Below are 24,276 nucleotides of genomic sequence, written 5' to 3'. Positions count from 1 at the left end.
TAATGGATGTAGAATCATTGTTTCAAAACCAAATTGAGTTAAAATGTTTAAAGGAGTGTGATTGAAACAGACGAAAAAAACTAAGCCAAAATATATATTTTATAAGAAGTAATGGTAAGAAAATATCATGAAAATAAATGTAAGATTATCAATTGTACCATAGACTAAAGCCTTAAAAACAATTATATATTACTATTTATGACAAAGAAGTAGATGGTAGAGTGGAGGATATGGAGCAAAATGATGCTGTAGTTTATAGTTATGAATTCAAAGTATTGAAAGCATGTAAACTTAAATATGTTCTTAATGTATAAGTCAAAGAATAGGAATAGATATATAGAGCTTTGAGAGGGAAAAAGAAAAAGAGGAAGGGAGAGAAATACTTAAGAAAAAGACATCTCAAACAATTCAAATAACTATGAGAGGGAATGGAAGAATAACATGAAAAAGTAAGAGAAAAGAGTTACCAAAAATAATTTTAAAGATCATGTGCGAACTGGTTATATTTTCATACTACATTCTGAGACTTTTAAGAAAAGTTAAAAATAAAATTAAAAAAACAACAGGCAAAAATTCAGCCAAATTCTATGTATAAGGATTATAAAACAAACGAAATGACCCAGAAAGGTTAAGAATACAGAACCAGAAAATTATATACCAGGCAGAAATTAAAAAAAAAGAGGGCAGATGCATAAATATGACTATCAGGCAGTAGAAGCCAAGGTGAAATCTTTTTGTTTGTTCCTGTATCCAGTGGTAAATACTTTACGTGAAAATGGAATGTAACTCTCCACAAGCTTGACATGTCATCACACATTGATTATACTTAAACATACATGCTTTAAAAATACCAGAGTACAGGGATGCCTGGGTGGCTCAGTTGGTTGAGCATCCAACTTTGGCTCAGGTCATGATCTTGTGGTTTGTGGGTTCGAGCCCCACATCAGGCGCTGTGCTGACAGCTTAGAACCTGGAGCCTGCTTCAAGTTCTGTGTCTCCCTCTCTCTGTGCCCCTCACCCACTCATCCTCCATCTCTCTCTCAAAAATAAATAAACATTAAAAATTTTTTTTAAATCAGAATATAGTTGACATACAGTGTTATATTAGTTTTAGGTGTACAAGAGTGATTTGACGTTTCTATACATTATGCTATGCTCACCACAATAAGTGTAGTTACCATCTGTCACCATACAACAATATTGCAACATTACTGACTATATTCCCTATCCTGTTCTTTTCATTTATGTGACTTATTTATTTTATAAATGAAAGTTTATAGCTTTTAATCCCCTTTTCCTATTTTGCCAATTCCCTACCCACCTCACCTCACTTTTTATGCAAACTGAATAAAAGTACCAGTTTATTCTCTATTTAGAATTCTGGTTCCATTTTTTTTTGCATGTTTGTTTTATTTTTTTAGATTCCACATATAAGTAGAAATCATATGGTATTTGTCTTTCTGTGTCTGACTAATGTACCTTAGCATAATACCATTTAGGTGCACCCATGTTATTGCAAATGGCAAGGTGAAATATTAAAAAGGACAAATAAATATTTTATGTTGAGAGAAGTCATAATCTACTCAGCAAACATTAGACTTTATCAACCTATGAAACTAACTTTGAAATAAATTACAATAATAGAAAGTGGCATGTGAAATTGACAAAAACACAATGTTGGTAAGAAAAAAGTTTAAACTCTCTCAGCAAAAGCTCATGAAAAGCAAAAGTATTTAAAAGCTTATGAAAATTTCAATAAAAATTTTTTCAAATGAAATATGTACATATGATTTATGATATGCATATTTTATGTGTGTATATTTACACTTATATAAGTGTATAACCAAACTTACATACTACATTCAAAATATTTATTAAAGTTAATGATGAATGTAATCAATAAAGACAATAAATTACAAAAATAAGAATATTAAAGATGACAATCTTTTGCACTGTACTTTTAAAAGTGTAGTTAATAGACTAGCACAATTAGAATATCTTAGGAACTTACTAGAAATGCACATTGGTCATCCTTACTCCATATATGCTGAATCAGAAGCTGGGGGAGAAGCTGAGTAATCTATATTTTAATGATCTCTCCAAGTAAAAGGAAGAAAAGGAAGGAAGGAAGGAAGAGAAGTGAGAGAAATTCACCCTTTTCCCAATATTGAAAAATTCTCTTTGAAATGTAAAATGTTCACCTTTAAGACAATTACTGAATTAATAAAGAAGTTGATATTAAAACCATTTTAAATAAATGTTATGGAGAAATGAGATTACTGAATTTTGAAGTCTCTGGGCTATGGTTAACTTTACTAAGAAAAATAGGCAGATTTGGATTCATTTATGGGAAAAACAGTATTGAAAATGAATTAGGAAAATGGTTTCAAAATATTAGAGAAAAAAAGCCAATTTTAAAAATACAGAGAAAACATACATTAAAAATAAATGAAAGATAAAAGCAGGATAGTTGGGTCCTCTGACTGCATATCCTGAAAAGACCAAGAAAGTAAATAGTTATGAAGTGGTATTAAGATCAAAGGCAGAACATATATAATCAATATTAGTGGCTTTTGTTTTTGACAGTGTGACAGACTGAATGTCCTTACAAAGACCATGTGACACTAACAAAAACAAGTAACAACAATAATAACAAATCCTAGAAATATTATCAAACAGTTTATTACTTCACTTCAGACAAAAACTCTTGGAAAGAATGTTTTCTCCTCACTGCCTCTAATTTCAGTACTTATTTAAACCCACATAGGTCACGTATCCATTCTCACCACTCCACCAAATGTATTGGTTTTTCACCAGTAACTTCCCTGTAAATCTACTCAACCAGTAAATCTACTCATCCATTCTCATGCTTCTTACTTCACCTGTGAACTAAATCTAACATTGGTGGCCACTTTTCTTACTGAAAAGCCTTTTCCTCACCTAACTTGCAGGATACCACACTGTCTCAGGTTTCCTCCTTTATTCTGGTTGCCTTCTCAGTCTCCTTTCTAGTTCCTCTTTTTATTACTCCAGTGTATAATGTGGGTATGCTGGCTGTAAGTTTAAGAGCCATCTTTCTTTAGTGTTTCATCAATTTATTTTATTATTTTTTAAAGTTTATTTGTTTTTTTAAATATAGTTTATTGTCAAATTGGCTTACATACAACACCCAGTTGCTCATCATAACAAGTGCCCTCCTTAATGCCCATCACCCACTTTACCCTTTCCCCTGCCTCATCAACCCTCAGTTTGTTCTCTGTATTTAAGAGTCTCTTATGGTTTGCCTCCCTCCCCCTCTCTTTGTGACTATTTTCCCTCCTACCCTTCCTCCATGGTCTTCTGTCAAGTTTCTCAAGATCTACCTATGAGTGAAAGCATATGATATCTGTCTTTCTCTGACTTATTTCACTTAGCATAATACCCTCCGGTTCCATCCATGTTGCTGCAAATGGCATGATTTTATTCTTTCTCAGTGCCAAGTTGTATTCCATTGTATATATAAACCATATCTTCTTTATCCATTCATCAGTTGATGGATATTTAGGTTCTTTCCATAATTATGCTATTGTTGAAAGCTCTGCTATAAACATAGGGTTACATGTGCCCCTATGCATCAGCACTCCTGTAACCGCTGGGTAAATTCCTAGCAGTGCTATTGATGGGTCATTGGGTAGTTCTATTTTTAATTTTTTGAGGAACCTCCACACTGTTTTCCAGAGTGGCTCCACCAGTTTGCATTTCTGCCAACAGTGCAGGAGGGTTCCTATTTCTCCACATCCTTGCCAGCATCTATAATTTCCTGATTTGTTCATGTTAGCCACTCTGAGTGGTGTGAGGTAGTATCTCAGTGCGGCTTTGATTTGTATTTCCCTGATGATAAGTGACGTTGAGAATAATTTCATGTGTCTGTTGGCCATCTGATGTCTTCTTTAGAAAGGTGTATATTCATGTCTTCTGCTCATTTCTTCACAGGATTATTTGTTTTTCAGGTGTGGACTTTGGTGAGTTCTTTACAGATTTAGATACTAGCCCTTTATCTGATATGTCATTTGCAAATATCTTTTCCCATTCCATCAGTTGCCTTTTAGTTTTGTTGATTGTTTCCTTCATTGTGCAGAAGCTTTTTATCTTAATGAGGTCCCAATAGTTCATTTTGCTTTTATTTCCCTTGCCTTCAGAGACTTGTTGAGTAAGAAATTGCTGCAGCTGAGGTCAAAGAGGTTGTTGCCTCCTTTCTCCTCTAGGGTTTTGATAGTTTCCTGTCTCACATTGATGTCTTTCATCCATTTTGAGTTTATTTTTGTGTACAGTGTAAGAAAGTGGTCTAGTTTTATTCTTCTACATGTTGCTGTCCAGTTCTCCCAGCACCATTTGCTAAAGAGACTGTCATTTTTCTATTAGATACTCTTTTCTGCTTTGTCAGAGATTAGTTGGCCATTCATTTGTGGGTCCAATTATGGGTTCTCTATTCTATTCCATTGATTTATGTGTCTTTTTTGTGCCAATATTATACTGTCTTGATGATTACAGCTTTGTAGTAGAGGCAAAGTCTGGGATTGTGATGCCTCCCACTTTGGTTTTCTTCTTCAGTATTACTTTGGCTGTTCGGGGTCTTTTGTGGTTCCATGCAAACTATAGGATTTTTTGTTCTAGCTTCAAGAAGAATGCTGGTGCAATTTTTATTGGGATTGGATTAAATGTGTAGATTGCTTGGGATAGTACTGACATTTTAACAACATTTATTCTTCCAGTCTATGAGCATGGAATGTTTTTCTATTTCTTTGTGTCTTCTTCAATTCCTTCATAAGCTTTCTATAGTTCTCAGCATATAGATCTTTTACATCTTTGGTTAGGTTTATTCCTAGCTATTTTATGGTTCATGGTGCAGTTGTAAACGGGATCAGTTTCTTTATTTCTCTTTCTGTTGCTTCATAATTGGTGTATAAAAATGCAACTGATTTCTGTACATTGATTTTTTTACGCTGTGACTTTGCTGAATTCATGTATCAGTTCTAGCATTCTTTTGGTGGAGTCTTTCAGGTTTTCCACATAGAGTATCATGTCATCTGCAAAAAGTGAAAGTTTGATGTCCTCTTTGCCAATTTTGATACCTTTGATTTCCTTTTGTTGTCTGATTGCTGATGCTAGGACTTCCAACCCTATGTTAAACAACAGTGGTGAGAGTGGACATCCCTGTCAAGTTCCTGATCTCAGGGGGAAAGCTCTCAGTTTTTCCCCACTGAGGATGATACTAGCTGTGGGCTTTTCATATATGGCTTTTATTTTGTTATGATGTTTAGGTATGTTCCTTCTATCCCTACTTTCTTGAGGGTTTTTATTAAGAAAGGATGCTCTATTTTGTCAAATGCTTTTCAGCATCTACTGACAGGGCCATATGGCTCTTATCCTTTCTTTTATTAATGTGATGTATCACATTGATTGATTTGCGAATATTGAAACAGACCTGCAGCCCAGGAATGAATCCCACTTGATCATGATGAATAATTCTTTATATATGTTGTTGAATTCAATTTGCTAGTATCTTGTTGAGAATTTTTGCATCCATGTTCATCAAGGATATTTGCCTGTAGTTCTCCTTTTTTTTTCTGGGGTCTCTGTCTGGTTTGGGAATCAAAGTAATGCTAACTTCATAGAATGTGTCCAGAAGTTTTCCTTCCATTTCTATTTTTTGGAACAGCTTGAGAAGGATAGGTATTAACTTTGCTTTAAATGTCTGGTAGAATTCTCCAGGGAAGCCATCTGGTCCAGGACTCTTTATTTGTTGGGAGATTTTTGATAAATGATTCAGTTTCTTTACCAGTTAGGAATCTGTTCAAATTTTCTATTTCTTCCCATTTGAGTTTGGTAGTGTGTGGGTGTTTAGGACTTTGTCCATTTCTTCCAAGTTGTCCAGTTTGTTGGCATATATTTCATAGTATTCTCTGATAATTGGTTGTATTTCTCAGGGTTTGGTTGTAATAAATCCATTTTCATTTGTGATTTTATCTATTTGGGTCCTCTCTCTTTTCTTTTGAAAAGCCTGGCTAGAGGTTTTATAAATTTTGTTTATTTTTTCCAAAAACCAGCTCTTAGTTTCATTGATCTGTTCTACTGTTGTTGTTGTTGTTGTTGGATTCTATATTGTTTATTTCTGCTCTAATCTGTTTTATTTCTCTTCTTCTGCTGGATTTGGGGTTTCTTTGCTGTTCTGCTCTAGAAGCAGAACTTAGAAGCAGTTCCTTTAGGTATGCTGTTAGATTTTGTATTTGGGATTTTTCTTGTTTCTTGAGATAGGCTTGGATTGCAATGTATTTTCCTCTTAAGACTACCTTTGCTGCATCCCAAAGGGTTTAGATTGTTGTCTTTTCATTTTCATTTGTTTCTGTATATTTTTTAATTTTTTTAATTGCCTGGTTGACCCATTCATTCTTTAGTAGGATGTTCTTTAACCTCCATGCATTTGGAGGTTTTCCAAACTCTTTCCTGTGGTTGATTTCAAGTTTCGTAGCATTGTGATCTGAAAGTGTGCATGGTATGATCTGAATTCTTTTATATTTATTGAGGGCTGTTTTGTGACCCAGTATGTGATTTATCTTGGAGAATGTTCCATGTGCATGTGAGAAGAATGTATATTCTGCTGCTTTAGGATTTAAAGTTATGAATATATCTGTCAAGTCTATCTGGTCCAGTGTATCATTCAGGGCCATTGTTTCTTTACTGATTTTCTGCCTCGATGATCTGTCTATTGTTGTAAGTGGAGTATTAAAGTCCTCTGCAATTACCACATTCTTACCAGTAAGATTGCTTATGTATGTGATTAATTGTTTTATATATTTGGGTGCCTCCAAATTTGGTGCATAGACATTATAACAGTTAGCTCTTCTTGATGGATAGATGCCCATATTTATTATATAATACCCTTCTTCATCTCTTGTTACAACCTTTTGTTTAAAATCGAGTTTTTCTGCTATAAGTATGGTTACTGCAGTTTTCTTTTGGTATCTAGTAGCATGATAGATGGTTCTCCATGCCCTCACTTTCAATCTGAAGGTGTCCTCAGGTCTAAAAATGGGTCTCTTGTAGACAGAAAATAGATGGTTCTTGTTTTTGTTTTTGTTTTTTATCCATTCTGTACCCTGTGTCTTTTGATTGGAGCATTTAGTCCATTTAAATTCAGTGTTATTATTGAAAGATATGGTTTTAGAGTCATTGTGTTATCTGTAGGTTTCATGCTTGTAATGATGTCTCATGTCCTTTTTGGTACTTGCAGCATTTCACTCACAGAGTCCCCCTTAGGATCTCTTGTAGGGCTGGTTTAGTGGTGATGAATTCCTTCAGTTTTTGTTTGTTTTGGAAGACCTTTATCTCTCTTTCTATTCTGAATGACAGGCTTGCTGGATAAAGGAACTTGGCTGCCTATTTTTCCAGTTCATCACATTGAAAATTTCCTGCCACTCCTTTGTTGCCTGCTATGTTTCAGTAGATAGGTCTGCTACTACCATTATGTGTCTACCCTTGTATGTTAAGGCCCATTTATTCCTAGCTGCTTTCAGAATTCTCTCTTTATCTTTGTATTTTGCCAGTTTCACTATGGTATATCATGCAGAAGATCGATTCAAGTTACATCTGAAGGGAGTTCTCTGTGCCTCCTGGATTTCAATGTTTGTTTCTGTCCCCAGATTGGGGAAGTTCTCAGCTATGATTTGTTCAAATACACCTTCAACCCCTTTCTATTCTTCTTCTGGAACTCCTATGATGTGGATATTGTTCTGTTTCATTGAGTCACTTAATTCTCTAATTTTCCCCTCATGATCCAGAATTTTTTATCTTTTTCTCAGCTCCTTCTTTTTCCATAATTTTATCTTATAATTCACCTATTCTCCCTTCTACCTCTTCAATCCTTGCTGTGACCACCTCTATTTTATTTGCACCTCATATATAGCATTTTTCAATTCCTCATTACTATTTTTTAGTTCCTTGGTCTCTACAGCAATATATTCTCTGCTGTCTTCTATGCTTTTTTTAAGCCCAGAAATTAATCTTATGACTATTATTCTAAATTCTTGTTCAGTTATATTGTTTATATCTGTTTTGATCAATTATTTAGCTATCATTTCGTCCTGACATTTCTTTTGAGGAGAATACTTCCATTTCATCATTTTGACTACTTTTCTGTCTCTTATGTGTTTTAAAAGCTTGTTATGTGCCCTGAACCTGCGAGCATTACTATATTAAAGAGGAGTCATACACTGTCCAGGGCCTAACCCTTTAGGAGATGCTTTTTGGAGAGTATTACTTGCTCTCTGTTGTGACTTTGGTTATCTCCCTACTTGTAGTGATGTTTTGGACCCTCCACCAGGTGTGCTTTGATTTGTTTATTGAAGTAGCCCTATAGCCTGTTAGTTGTCCTGGCAGTTCCCTGGAAGCACAACTGTTTCTTTTCCTCCCAGAATCTTGGGATTCAAAGTCCTTGTGCTTTAACTTCTTTGTTTGAGAGAAGAGGGAAGTTTGGATCCCCCTGCTTCTCTGCCATGTTGGCCCCTCCTCCAATGTTTATTTGTTTTTGAGAGAGAGAGAAAGAGACAAAGCGTGAACCTGGTGGGGGCAGAGAGAGAAGGAGACACAAAATCTAAAGCAGGCTCCAGGCTCTGAGCTGTCAGTACAGAGCCTGATGCAGGGCTCAAACTCATAAACCATGAGATCATGACCTGAGCCGAAGTCATATACTCAACCGACTGAGCCACCCAGGCGCCCAAGTGTTTCATCAATTTAAATGTTCTAATAACCGGTGTTCTTTTAACCTATATATCTATGTTTATGTAGATTATATATGGCCTGTACCAGCACTAGGAATTGCTAATATTCAGCTATCTTCTTGTTTCTGCCAGTTGAATTTTTAATGCATCCAGAACAGACCTCCTTGGATTATCCCTAACCCTACTCATTATACATTATTTTAAATTATGCCAATTCTATAGTCTTCCATCTATTTAGGATACTCACTTCAAAATCTTCCCTAACTTTCCTCTTATCTATAAATCAGCAAATCCTGGCTTTTGTACTTTCCAAATATATCCAGAGTCTGACCACCTCTTACAATCTCCATTACAAGCACATATTCCAAACTATCATATTCTTTCTCCTGAAAAGTCTCAGTGGCATCTTTAATATAATTGATTCTTCCTTTTTCTTGCTTTTAACCTATTCTCATAGAAAATCAAAGTCTTTTCTATGAACTACTTGACTTTGAATTGACTTCTCATTACCACTATGATTTCAACTCCTAATACTTATATGAATAAAAACCAAAATAATATTAATAACAGTGATAATAATAATTATCAATATAATTCTATATTCCAGTTGCAATATTAAGTGATTTATATATATTAGCTCCTTTAATGACCATGGAAGTCCCATGAGGCGAGTTTTAGTATCTCTACTGTATAAGGGAGGAAAATGAGTCTCATGAGTCAATAGTAAGTGTCAATTTTATATGAGAGAATCTGATTCTAATATCTGCATTCTTGTTTAAAAATTTTTTTTTCGGGGCGCCTGGGTGGCGCAGTCGGTTAAGCGTCCGACTTCAGCCAGGTCACGATCTCGCGGTCCGTGAGTTCGAGCCCCGCGTCAGGCTCTGGGCTGATGGCTCGGAGCCTGGAGCCTGTTTCCGATTCTGTGTCTCCCTCTCTCTCTGCCCCTCCCCCGTTCATGCTCTGCCTCTCTCTGTCCCAAAAATAAAATAAAAACGTTGAAAAAAAAAATTTAGAATAAAAGCAGATTCTAATTTTATACACTGAGGAGAACCTAATATTTGAAATAAAGCAAAATAAAGTTTGGGATATCAATTCTTTTTTAGACTATTTTGGCATCCATTTTTTTCTTTTACTTTTGGAGAAAGTTAAAAGAACATTTAATTTCTCATGTGATAGGGTTAAATATATATTCACCACTCCATTTCTTTTTTTTTTTTTTCAACGTTTATTTATTTTTGGGACAGAGAGAGACAGAGCATGAACGGGGGAGGGGCAGAGAGAGAGGGAGACACAGAATCGGAAACAGGCTCCAGGCTCCGAGCCATCAGCCCAGAGCCCGACGCGGGGCTCGAACTCACAGACCGCGAGATCGTGACCTGGCTGAAGTCGGACGCTTAACCGACTGCGCCACCCAGGCGCCCCTCTAATATCTGCATTCTTAACTCTGCTTACTATATCCCTCATTTAGTCTGCTCAGGATGTGTGCTTACCTCATGACTCAAGAATTCTCCTCTGATGGATGTATTGAAATAAAGTGTGTCAAAAATTCACATGGAGGAATATATAAAAACATCCATAGTATTCTTCTCAATTGTAAAATCCTGAAAGTAATCTGAAATTTCATCAACAAGAGAATGGATAAATGAATTGTGCTCTGTTCATGTACCCAAAATATCCTACTGCTATTAAAATGAATAAACTGGAGCTATTGATTTGCACATAAAGTTTACAAACAAAATATGAAGCAATATAAAGACAGTTGGAAAACAATATATACATCATGATATATTTATATATGGCTTAAAAACTGGCAAGACAATTCTCCATGTAGTTTATAGATACATATATCTTCATAAAACTATAAAGGCATGAAAAAGAATGACAAACAGAAAGTTAACTATAGGAGTTACTTTGATCTGGGTTAGGGAAGAGAATGAAAACAGGAAGGGTTCACAAGAAGTGCCAACAATATTGGTCATATGTCTGCCTTAAACTGGGACATATGCCTATGAATGTGTATTATGTTGATCTTTATTCCTTTTTGTACCTCTGAAATAATTTATAATACCAATTTTGAAAGTGAAATAATCCTATCAGTAAAGAAAATAAATGGTGGCGATACAAATAACTGTATATTAATATATCTGAGGGACGACTGGGTGGTACAGTCAGTTGGGTGTCCAACTTCAGCTTAGGTCATGATCTCACAGTTAGTGAGTTTGAGCCCTGTGTCGGGCTCTGTACTGACAGCACAGAGCCTGGAGCTGCTTAGGATTCTATGTCTCCCTCTCTCTCTGCCACTCCCCCACTCATATGCTCTTGCTCTCTCTCTCCTGCTCTCTGTCTCTCAAAAATAAGTAAACATAAAAAGGAATTGTATCTAAAATGTCAAATGCATGATTTTATATAAAAATGTTTATCAAATAGGCTCAGGGGGATATAGGAACCTCAGATATAGGTTATGACATTAAAATAAAGTTAGAAGAAACATCTATTAAAACTTGGGCAAGTTAGATATTCTCTTTTCCATATTTGTCAAGTGGGGATGAGGATATCTACAGATAGGGTTGTTGTATTCAATTATTTAATATTTGTTAATCACTTATAAAGGTATCGGGTACATATTAAGCACTATAGAAATCTTATTTATTATTATTATTATTACTAATGTGTACAAATGCATAAAGTACCATCATTCAAAAGATTAAAAATGGATACAACTACATGTCCACCTGGAGAGAAATGCTCAATAAATTATAGATGATCCATATCAAGAAGTAATATGCAACATGAAAGTGTAGAAAATGGTTTTTAGTATACTTAAGCAAAAATAGCAAGGCATTGGTGTCAAACAATCAAATAAAATAAACTATTTGTATATACATATGTGTGTATAAGTATATTCACACAAAAATATGTGTATATACATAAAATTAATAAAAACATATTTTATAGAATGTGTACTATCTATATTTAAAAATTTTTTAATGTTTATTTTTTGAGAGAGAGAGAGACAGCGTGCGCATGGGCAGGGGAGTGGCAGAGAGAGAGGGAGACACAGAATCCAAAGAAGGCTCCAGGCTCTGAGATGTCAGCCCAGAGCCTGACACAGGGCTCAAGCTCAGGAACCATGAGATCATGACCTGAGCTGAAGCCAGATGCTCAACCTACTGAGCCACCCAGGTAGCCCGAATGTGCACTGTATTTTTACAGTGGTTAAAAATTAGAAGAGGCCAAGAGGCTGTGAAAAGAGAGTTAATGGTAATAATGTAATATTGACTAACATTTATTAAGCACATTTTATATGCCAAGTAATTTAGATAGTGTATGTCTTGAAGGACTATTAGAAAGGTATGATTATTATCTACATTTTACAGATAAAGAGGCTAATATTTAGAGTTTACAAACTTAACCCGTGTTATACAGGCATCAGGTTCTAAAGTTGAAATGTGAATAAACTGTGACTTCAAAGTCTAAAAAATTACCCACTGTCATTTATAGCTTCTAATTTATTTACTTTATCTCATTTCTTTTTTTGTTTTGTTTTGTTTTATATTGTATATAGGCAAAGGTTGTCCATTTTCAAGAGCACTATTTAATGTTCCTTTTAATAAGGAACTCACCTGAAACAGAAAAACCTGATAAATACTTCTCTTTTCTAATGAAGCCCAAACTTCAGAACAAACATCTTTGGGTGTCCTATTTTTGATGGACAAAGGGGAAAATACATACATTTCCAATGTGTTGCTAAGTCCCAAGCCAAAACAAACAAAAATAAATAAAAGGAAAAAAAAGTAGTCACTGATTATTTTCTCAAATCACATTATTTTTCTTCGTATATTTTTTATTGTGGAGTAGTTTTAGATGTAAAGAAAAATTGTGAAGATAGTACAAATATGAAGATAATAAAAAGAATTCCCATGTACCATGCACCCAGGTTCCCCTATTATTTTCCATTTTCCTATTATGCACCCAGTTTTCCCCTTATTATGTTCCATTTGTTACAACTAATGAACCAATATTAATATATTATTAACTAAAGTCCATACTTTATTTGGATTTCCTGACATTATACTTAATCTCCTTTCTCTGTCCCAAGATTCTATTCATGACTCTATATTACTTACAGTTATCATGTCTCCTTAGATACTCCTTGGTCAAGACAGGTTTCAGGATTTCCTTGCTTTGAGGATCTTGAGAATTTTGAAGAATACCACTTGGGTATTTTGTAGAATGTCTCTTAATTAGGATTTGTCCGATTTTTTTTTTATCAATTATTAGGTTAGGGTTATAGTTTGAAGGAAGAAAACCACAAAGGTAAGATGTCATTCTTATCACATCATATCAAGGATTCACAGTATCAACATGACATATCACTGCCGAGGTTGAGGTTGACCTTGATTGTTTGGCAGAGGTATTGGTTGTCAGGTTTCTCCACTGTAAAGAAATTCATTTTTCTCCCCTTTCCATATGTTCTCTTTAAAATAGATCATTATATGTAGCCATCACTGAAGGATACTCAAGGAGTGAATAGTTATGTTGTGTGATCTTGTACCTTTTTGAGGGCAGTATATCTACATAAATTATGTGGATATTTTCTGCACAGCAGAATTGTCTTTTCTCACCCATTTATGATTTATTCAATCACTTATTATACCTCTATGGACTCATAAATATATTTTTTATACTCATATTCTAACGTCTTTGGTCATTGGGAATTTTTTCAGTTGGCTTCTATATCTTTTTTTACATATTTCCATCATTGTTTGTTTGTCTTTTTTTAGCACTTTCTTGCTTTCTAACAGTACAAGATGCTTTGGGATCCTCATGTATATTCCCTCTCTCAATCCTAGAATTAGCCATTTCTTTAAGAAGCTCTGGTTATTCTTACTGATAAATGGTATTCAAAACCAATGGTCTCTGTGTGTTCATTGCTATGAGCATATTGTTGCCTTTAGTCCCTCTCAGTTGACAGAGCAAGGAAATATATGTGTATGTAACCTGTGTATGTACATATATCTCAGTAGGGAATAAGTTTAAGAATTCCCTGAGCTTGCACCAATGGGTTAACAAGGCTTAGAGCAGAAAGCAGCCACAGTGCAAAAGCACCCCCAGCTAGAACAAAAGAATAGAATGGGAAGCTGCTTCCACAAGACGAATGCATCAGAGAATAGGTAAACAGGTAAATAGGGTGAAAGACCACCACAGCATGGTGAAATTGCCCAGAGCTAATTAGCAAAAAAAAAAAAAAAAAAAAAAAAAAAAAAAAAAAAAAAGTGCATTGTTGAACTTGAGGTAGTATGCTGTATCTGTGTTATCCCATAAACAAGTTAAGATCAACAGACATGGTGCCTGGTGCCTGCCATAAACAGCCATATGCTCAGCACTGGGATTTTGTTTTAAATTGACCCAAACCCCTAACCCACATGTCTTCGAAACCCCCCTTCTATGACAGGCTTGAATTAATGATCACTGTTTCATTGTCTCTTTCTGTATGTCCATCACATTTGTAAGCCCTCTGATCCTAATAAATACAGAGCAAGGACCCTTACTTGGGGCTCTTGTCTCTTCCCAGACATTAGCCTCTCTTGTATTCAATTCTGTGTCCGCTCTCTTGCTGGATGAGAGAGAACTCCAGACTCAAAGTCTGTGATATATCTATACTTCTATTCATGTACATATGATATGTGTATGTGTGCATTTGTGTCTGTACATATATTTACACATATCACCATTAGTTCCATATTAAGCTTAACCTGAGTTCATACCGATGGCTTCAACTCTGATCCATTACTCTGTGGATAATTATAGCCTTGTTCACCAGCTTGTGTAATCTCCATTCCAATCATGAAAAATCTGGTTTCCTAAATCTGTCTTCCATTTATTTGTTCAATTCCACTATACATGTATAGTGGTTTTAGGATTGGTAATGCATACCTTCACAGGAAATAACTTTATCAACTAGAGTTCAATTCTTATGTATCACTCCTCACTCATTTTTAGAAATATATCAGTTAACTTTTTTCTTCTCCCTCAGACCCTTCAGTGATGTTTCATTCATTTGTAATACAATTGGATTTCTTTGTCTGCAAGCCAATCTGGGATGTCCCAATTGCCTACGTGATTGTTTTTAATTGCATACATTAGCTTTTAGGATAAATTTGTTCATTACTACAAATGACTTTTTGGGATTTTTATTGTAAATTAATTAAATCTGTAGATCAAGTTGGGAACAATCCAATCCATAAACATGGAATATCTTGCCATTTATTTAGATCTTCTTGATTTCTTTTATGAGCGTTTTGTTGTTTTCTTTATTTTTCTTTAAGTTTATTTTTTGAGACAGAGATACAGTGCCAGCGGGGGAGGGTCAGAGAGAGAGAGGGAGAGAGGGGATCCCAAGCAGACTCCACATCATCAGTACAGAGCCTGATGTGTGGCTGGATCTCATGAATTGTGAGTTCACAACCTGAGCTGAGAGCTCAAGAGTCTGATGCTTAACTGACTGAGCCACCCAGGTGCCCTGGTATTTTGTTGTTTTCTGCATACAGATCCTATACATATTTTGATAGATATATTTAGAAGGAATTTTTGGTGTATTTTTATTGGTGTTGATTTTTTAATTTCAAATTTTAGTTATTCATTGTCATGTAGTAATACAATTGACTTTTGTATAGTGACCATATATCCTGTGATCTTAACTATATTCATTTTTTTTCACCCATTTCCCCACCCCCTCCCTTCACCTCTGACAAACAAAATATCTTCTATGTATCTATTTTTTTGGTTGTTGTTTTTGTGGGGTTTTTTTTGTTTTGTTTTTGTTTTTAGATTCCACATATAAGTGAGACCATACATTATTTGTCTTTCTCTTATTTCCCTCCCTCCACCCCTGCCTCTCTTTCTTTTCCTTCCTTCCTCCCTCCTTCCCTTCTTTGTTTCCTCCTTTCATTCTTTTAACCCTCCTTCCTTCCTTCCTTGCTTCCTCTTATCTTGGACTAGCTAGGACATCCAGCAATCCAGTACAGTGTTAATAGGAATAGATATCCTTGCCTTGCCTTGTTTCTGATCTTAGAATAAAAGAATCTTCTGTTTCACCTATACAGTAATGATGATATCAGCTGTAGGTTTTTTGTAAACATTATTTATCAGTTCAGGAAGTTTTCCATATTCATAATTTTCTGAGTGTGTATGTCATAAATGAGGGTTGGATTATGTTTTATTAATTAATATGATCTTATGATTTTGGTTTTTTAGCCTGTTAATATTTTAGATCACATTGATTAACATTTTAACGCTTATGCAGCCTTGCATACCTGGAATATATCCTGTTTGATCCTGGTGTATAATTGTATATACCATTGATGGAATCAGTGGAATCAACCAATGTTTTGTGAGGATCTTTACATCTATGCTCATGACATAATTCCATGTCACTTTTATTTCATGTAATACCATATTTTTGTTTTGGTATCAGGGCATTATGGACTATATAGAATAAGTTAGGCAGTGTTTTCTCAGCTTCAGGAGATTGTAGAGATTTGGTATTATTTATTCCTTAAATGTTTAGAAAATTTTACCAGCAAAATCATCTGTACCTGGTGCTTTCTTTTTAAAGAAGGTTTTTAATTATTGCTTCAATATCTTTTGTGGGTATAGGCCTATTAAATTTTTTTTTTGAGTTTGACAGTTTATGTCTTTCAAGGAAATTTTCATCTAATCTAAGGTCTCAAGCTATAGGTATTGCATTGTTCGTAGTATCCTCTTGTAATCTTTTTAGTGTGCCTAAGATCAGTACTAATAACTCCCCTTTTTTCTTATTTTTTTAAGACTTTATTTTTTAGAGCAGTTTTAGGTTTACACTAAAATTGAGAGGAAAGTACAGAGATTTTCCATGTACCTCAGTATATCTACACCCACAGCCTCCCCCTTATTAACATCATTTACCAGGAGGATGCATTTTTATTCTAGATGAATCTACTTGGACACATCATAATCCCAACCTCCATAATTTACATTAGGGTTCACTCTTGGTGTACAATCTATGGGTTTTGACAAATGCATAATAACATATATCTATCATTATAATATACCAAGTATTAGTTGACCCTTGAACAACTCAAGTTTGAATTATGAGTGTCCATATAAGTGGACAAATATAAATATAGTACAGTACTGTACATGTATTTTCTTTTCCTTATAATTTTCTTAATATTTCCTTTTCTCTAGCTTACTGTGTTACAAAAATACAGTATAAAATACATATAACATATACAATATGTGTTAGTTAACTGTTTATGTTATTCATAAAGTTTCTGGTCAGCTTTTAAGTTGACTTTAATAGTTAACTTTTTAAGGAGTCAAAAGTTATTCATAGATTTTCAACTGCTGTGGAGTTAGAACCCCTAATCCCTGCATTATGCAAAGATCATTTGTATTTTACTGCCCTAAATCCTCTGTGCTCTGCCTATGTTTATCTCTTCCTCCCTCCCTGGACACCACTGATCTTTGTATTGTCTCTATAATGTTATCTTTTCCAGAATGTCATATAGTTGGAATCATACAGTGTGTAGCTTTTCAAATTTTCTTTGTTCACTTAGTAATATGCATTCAGGGTTCCTCAAGTGTCTTTTCATGATAGCTCATCTATTTTTAGCACTAATAGTCCATTGTCTACATGTATCATAGTTTATTTTGCTTCCAAGTTTTGGCAATTATGAATGAAACTTCTATAAATATCCATTTACAGGTATTTGTGTAGACCTACATTTTCAACCCCTTTGTGTAAATATCAGGGAGAATAATTACTGGATCATATGTTAAGAGTTGTTTAGTTTTGTAAGAAACTGCCGAATTGTTTTCCATAGTGGTCTTACCATTTTATATTCCCACTAGCAGTTAATGAGATTTCCTGTTGCTCCTATACTTGCCAGCATTTGGTATGTCAGTGTCCTAGGTCTTTCCTTTATGATATTAGTTATTGGTGTCTTCTCTCTTTTTACTTGGTTAGCCTGGCTAGAGGTTCATCAATTTTATTAAGCTTTTCAGGAGTCCAAACTTTGGTTTTGTTGATTTTTATCTATTTTTTCCTGTTTTAAATTTCTTTGATTTCTGCTTTTTTTTTTTATTGTTTTACTTCTGCTGGTTTTAAAGCTTAATTTGTTCTTGTTTCTCCAGTTTTCTAAGGTGGATGCTTAGTTATATTAATTTTAGATCTTTATTATTTTCTAACAAGTATTCAAAGTATTCATGCTATACTTTTCCCCCAAACACTGCTTTTGCTGCACAAAATTATGAGTAAAATTTTGATAAGTTGTATTTTTATATTCATTTAGTTTAAGATTTTATTTTTTTAATTTCTACTGAGGCATTTTAAAAACATCTGTTGGTTATTAGAAGGGTGGTGTTTAATGTCAAAGCATTTTTTAGTTATATTTTTGCTGTTGATTTCTATTTTAATTATGTTATCGAGTATATTTGTATATATGTTTTTAATTTGCTAGATTATGTTTTATGGCCTGGAATGTGTCCTGTCTTGGTGAATGTTTTATATGAGTTGGAAAATAACATTTATTCAGTTGTTGTTAAAGTTTTCTGTAAGTGTCAATTAAATCAAGTTAATTTATTGTGTTGTTCAGGTCATCTATATTCTTACTGATTTTCTGTTTGCTTGATTAATGAATTATCAACAGAGAGTATTTTTAGTCTACAACACTGATAGTGGATTTGTCTATTTCTCCTAGGGGTTTTTACCTCATGTGTTCTGATACTTTATAAGTACATACACATTTGGGATTGCTAACATGTTCTTGGGGAATTGCCCCTTCTATTATTTTGTAATGCCCACTTTATTGCTCATAAATTTCTTGTTCTGAAGTTTATTTTGTCTGAAATTAATATAGCTATTTCAGCCCTTCTTATATCTTTCTCTATCACATCACTTGTAACCTACACAGGTCTTTATTTAAAGATGATTCCTTGCAGTCAACATATAATAAGGTAAAAAAAAAAATTTAACCCACTCTGGCAGTTTCTGTCTTTTAATTGGTGTATTTATTCATTAAATTTAAAGTGATGATTGATGTAGTTGTATTAATATGTAACATATATATAACTCATCTATTTGTTACATTTGGCCCTTGCTTCGTTCCCTCGCCATTTTCTGCCTTTTTCTAATTGAGCATTTATCTTATTCCATTCTATCTTTTAGCATACAAATTATGCTTTAAAAAAGGTTTTGGTTATACAGCATAGGGAATATAGCCAATGGGATTGTAATAGCTTTTTATGGTGACAGATTATGGCTACACTTATAGTGAGTATAGCATATATTTGTCAAATCACTATTCTGTACACCTGAAACTAATGTAACATTGTGTATATCAACTTTATTTCAATTAAAAATACTATTTTAGAGTTTACAATATGCATTTGTAACTAGTCTAAATCCACCATCAAATAGCATTATACCACTTCATGTGTGGCATTGGCGCCTTATAATGGGGTACCCTTAATTCCCCTCTCCTGTTGGCTTGTGATAGTGCTATAACTATTACACTTACCTGTATGCCATAATTACCCAATACATTTTTCTTTTGTTACTTTAAGCAAAGAGTTATATTTTAGATCAATTAAGAATAAGAAATAGAAAAATATTTTACCTTAATTTATTCCTATTCTGACCTTCTTTTTATTTAGATATGAATTCTGACATATATAAAATTTCCTCCTACATGAAGAACTTTTTAAACATCTATTTCAGGGAAGTTAAGCTAGTGATAAATTCCTTCAGCTTTTGTTTGCTTAGGAATATCTTTTTTTTTTCTTTACTAATGAGGGATAATTTCACTGGATATAGAAATCTATGTTGGTGGTTTTATTCTTTTACCACATTAAATATCACTCCACTCTTTTCTAGAATGTATGGTTTTAGACAGTAAATCTGTAGTTCCTATCTTGTTCTTCTATAAGTAAACTGTTGTCCACCTCTCTGGATTGCTTCTTTAATATTTTCTCTTTTTCTCTCTGCAGTTGAATTTGATATGCTAAGTGTGATTTTGCTTACCCTTTCTTTCCTCCTCCTCCTCCTTCTTCTTCTTCCTCTTCCTCTTCTTCTTCTTCTTCTTCTTCCCTCTTTTTTTTCTTCCTCTTTTAAATCTTGCTTGGTACTCACTGAGATTCTTGAATGTATAATTTGATATATACTATTTTTGGAAATTTCTTGGCCATTGTTACTTCAAATATTTCTTTTTCTGTATTCTTCCCTTTTCTTCTGGTATTTGGATTACACATATTTTATAACTTTTCATGTTGTCCCATATAATAGGATATTCATTTTTTTCCCCATTCTTTTTTCCTTTGAATATTAGTGTGCAAAATTTCTATTGACATATAATCAAATTCACTAAATACCCTGTCAGATAATTATAGCACCTGTGCAATATATGAATTTTATTATAATTGCTTTATCACTTCAAATAATATAATTAATTTTGCATTTTGGTATGCCTTGTATTTGTTGTTGTTGTTGAATGTCAGACATTTTGTATTGGATAATAGGGAAAAAATTAACTAGACTTTACAGTACAGATCTGTTATTTTGAATAGTAGTTGGGTTTTTAGTATTTGTTAAGCTAGGTAACAGAAGGTGCAAATTCCTTTTGTGTCTTTGTTTTTGTCTCCCTTTTTCTTTTAACCTTCCTTGAAGACCCTTCCTTAGAGATAGTTTGTGTCTTGAAGCTCTTTCATTTGTAATCCACTGTTATTATATTGGAATGTAGTAAATATGATGATAAGATGTGGGGTACAGGTAGTATTGTATAATCCTTTAAATCTTTTAGATGGTTTGTGTCTCAAGGCTGTGCACTTATTAGCATTTTTTCAGTAGTACAGCTTTTTTCTCTTCCCTGGCTATAGTGTTTCCAATCTGTGTGTTGTTGTTTTTGTTGTTTGTTTGACGCCTTGACCCCTGTTAACTGTGTTTTAGCATTTTCCCCTTAGGTGAGACAGGGAGGCTGGAGGGTACTGGAGAACAAATTCCCTTCCCCCACCTGCAGTAAGCTTTTAGAATTATACTCTGGCAAAGTTACTTTCCTTTAAGAGTAGGCCTTTATTACTGAGAAGGCTTTGATATATATTAGAGTTGTCACTCCCAAAGCCAAGAGGGAATCTCTGAGAGATCTTCACCATGGAAACCAGGGACTGGAGTGGACAGAAGGCTGTGGCAAATTTCTGCAGGTAAAGCCTATGAAAATGTGGTGGCTTCCAGGAGCTTATTGCTCTCATCCAACTCCACATTCAGTCTCCACCAATTCATTCAAATAACCATGTAAATGTTCTTACTAGTTTATCACTGCAGCCACTTTTGCTCTAGAAAAGCAGATCTCAGTTGCTATCTCTCTCTGACTGTGTCTGTTTTTGTAGATATTCAGGTGGTAGCTTGCTCTGATGGATCCAAGGAAGGTCACTGATTTAAATATGTCCATCTTTTTGTTGTTGTAAGAAGGGTGATGACTTCCCAGTTCTTTATGTATTGGAGTTGAAACTAGAAGTTCTGCTCACTCACCTTTAAAGATAAATTTACTATAGTTTGATTAATTACAAAATAAAATAAAATGGGTATTGAAGTGCTATTGAAGACTTTGTAAATATCTCCATGCAAAAGTCTGAATATTATAAAATGATTTAGTTAAGGTATGTGATAATCAACCAAATAGAGTTATCTACAAAAGATAATAAACATTTTTTAGCACAAATATTTATGGAATAATTGAAGAAAATTAGCTTGCTTGAAAGGATCAGATAAGAGTAGATGCACAAAAATACCAGAATTTTAAATAAAGGATTTGAGGAATGATAGAAGCATAAGAACTCTGAAACTTAGAACCAGAATGAATGGTAAGGTGTTGGTGCCAGTATCCTTTTTTAAAATTGTACATATGTTTTATTGGAAAACAGCGAAATATTTATATATTTTCAGGAATGAGATTTGGATGTGAAAACTGTACTTTGAATTGTTATTTTTGCAGTTATTATTAAATAATGCCTTAACATACATTTGCATGACTTTTAAAAAGGAGTAGCAGGATTGGTAACAATACATAAATTTCTCAAATAAATGGCATAAACAATAGTTCATGATAAACTTTTGTTTTTTAAGAGATATCCAGACTCATAAAGTTTGGCATATTTAAGTGGATATTTATTAAATCACAAGACTTTCAGGGCTCTATTAAAAATTATGTGTAGCTATAATTCTTTCAAATATAAACAAGTAGAATCACACAAGGTGTATTTCAGCCATACATTAAATATAAATGATCAAGTGAAAGAAAAATAAATTTTTCATAACCATATTTTCCAACTGGATTTTCATATTAGTTTAATTAACAACAAACATAATTTCAACTAAATTAACAAAGCAGAAAAAATAGTGAGGAAATGTAATGTTGTCTTTTAGAGGGTAAACATTTTTATCAAAAAATTCTAGTTAAAATACTTACAGTTATGTGTCTTCCTTTGTTATGATGATAATTTGATTTAGTCTTTAAATTGCCAAATTTCAATTCAAACAGGTATTTATGCAGAAACATCAAGCCTCCTTTAATTAAACGTGGAAGTATATTTGTGCCTAAAATAAGTGTTTTTGAATTTTAACATGTTTGAAAGACATTGATTATGTTGCAGAAATACATTTATCTCATAGATTTAAGTATTTAAAACTATGAGATATCTGAATCAAGATTATAAAGAAACACGAAACAATGAAAATACTAGTGTTTTGAGTGAAATATCATAGGTGAGTATGTCTGTCCATGTCCTTTGATACATATATTAAATTTTTATTGGGTATATATCTAAAAGGAATATTTACTGTTTCTTAGTATGTGACATAAAATACAAGGAATTCCTCAAATTGATTTTACAACATTACTCTTCTTTTGCTTAATGTTCTTGTTAACAATTGGTGTTAGAACATTTTTTTTTAATTTGAGAAATTTTGCTGGTGGGTAGCAATATCTTATTGTGGCTTTAATTTGAACTTCTCTGATAATGAATGGTTTTGAACATCTGAGTGTTTATCATCTATTAGTATATCTATTTTGTGATGTGTCCATTCATCTTATTTGTCTTTTTTTCCTGTTATGTTGATAATTTTGTTAGTTAAGATTACATGTGGCCACATTTAAAATATTAAGCCAAACTAATAGTGGATAAAAAGATAAATTTGGGGGGGAGAAGCTAAGATGGCAGAGTAATAAAGGACTCTAGGCTTGACTCATCCTCCAAACACAACTAGATAAGTATTACATCATTCTGAATACCCAGGAAATGGATCTGGATAACTGCACAACTAGAGGGAAAAAAGAGACCACATTGTGGAAAGTAGGCGATACAGAGTTGGTTTTGGGAGAAATGGATCTCATGTACTGTGCAGAAGAGGGAACCCTGTTCACAGAGGAAAGAGAGAGGGAGAGAGAGAGGAGCACACAGGAGATCACACAAAGAAAAATCTTCCCCAAAGTCATTGACTAGGAAAATGAGAAGGGCTGATTTTTGTACGTTTTTGCAACCAGTAGGGCTCAATGACTGGACTTTTAGAAAAGGTCCATGGCATGACTGATGTAGAGCCCTGAGGGTGCTGCAGTGCTTCTGTGGAGAAGGAGGACAGATAGCCCTAAGAGAGACAGTATAATCTGAGGGATCCCCTCAGACGTACTTGGAGAGACTGTTCCCCCTTCTTGGAGGGCATCTGAGAGAAGTGGCTTTGCCTCTCCCAGGACAAAAGAGCGAGTAGGTACCATTTCCTTATTCCTTCCCTCAGCATAGGTGCAGAGACACCTTCTGAGGATGGTTAACCTGGACACTGGCTCTGTGTACTTTGCAGCAAACTCAACACCCCTGCACTTTGGTGCATCTGCCCTTCTGAGACAAACATGCATCAGTTCCAGCGTGGCAAGACCCTACCCCAGAGGACCATCATGGGTCCCCACCATCCCAAAAGTTTGGCATTTTAAAACTCAACTAGCCTGTCGGGGATAGGCCCTAAAGGTACACTGCACTGCCAGGTAGGCAGATGACCCAGACACAGGTGAAGGCAACAAGCTGAGGGATGCCTGGTACACATGAGGAGATATTGTTCACTCTTCTGGGAAGGCTTCCTGGATAGTGGCTTGGTGCATACTCCCTTCCCTGGGGACTAGGGAGCGGGTTGTATCCATTTCCCTCCCCTTCCCCTTAACATAATCTAACTTTGGTAAGCAAGACAACACCAACAGTGGCAGCCCAAAGTGCTTACATCAAGCCCCACTTTCCTGCAATCTGACCGTGCTGCTTTTTTCAGTTAAGTTGTGCCTGAGAACCAGAACAGCTGGCCCTTCCCACAGAGGAACACAATCCCTCTCCCCCAATTCCACACATACCATGTCTGCTGACCATAGAGTTCTGCAAAGCTTCAGTTGTAGTGGAAATATAATTAGGTCTTTTTTAACAAGAAGACCAAAGCACACCTAGTTAAAAC

The sequence above is a fragment of the Prionailurus bengalensis genome, chromosome B1 (assembly GCF_016509475.1).
Source record: "Prionailurus bengalensis isolate Pbe53 chromosome B1, Fcat_Pben_1.1_paternal_pri, whole genome shotgun sequence".
Lineage (NCBI taxonomy): Eukaryota > Metazoa > Chordata > Mammalia > Carnivora > Felidae > Prionailurus > Prionailurus bengalensis.
The sequence above is the reverse complement of the archived record's forward strand: the minus strand, read 5'-3'. Positions refer to the sequence as shown.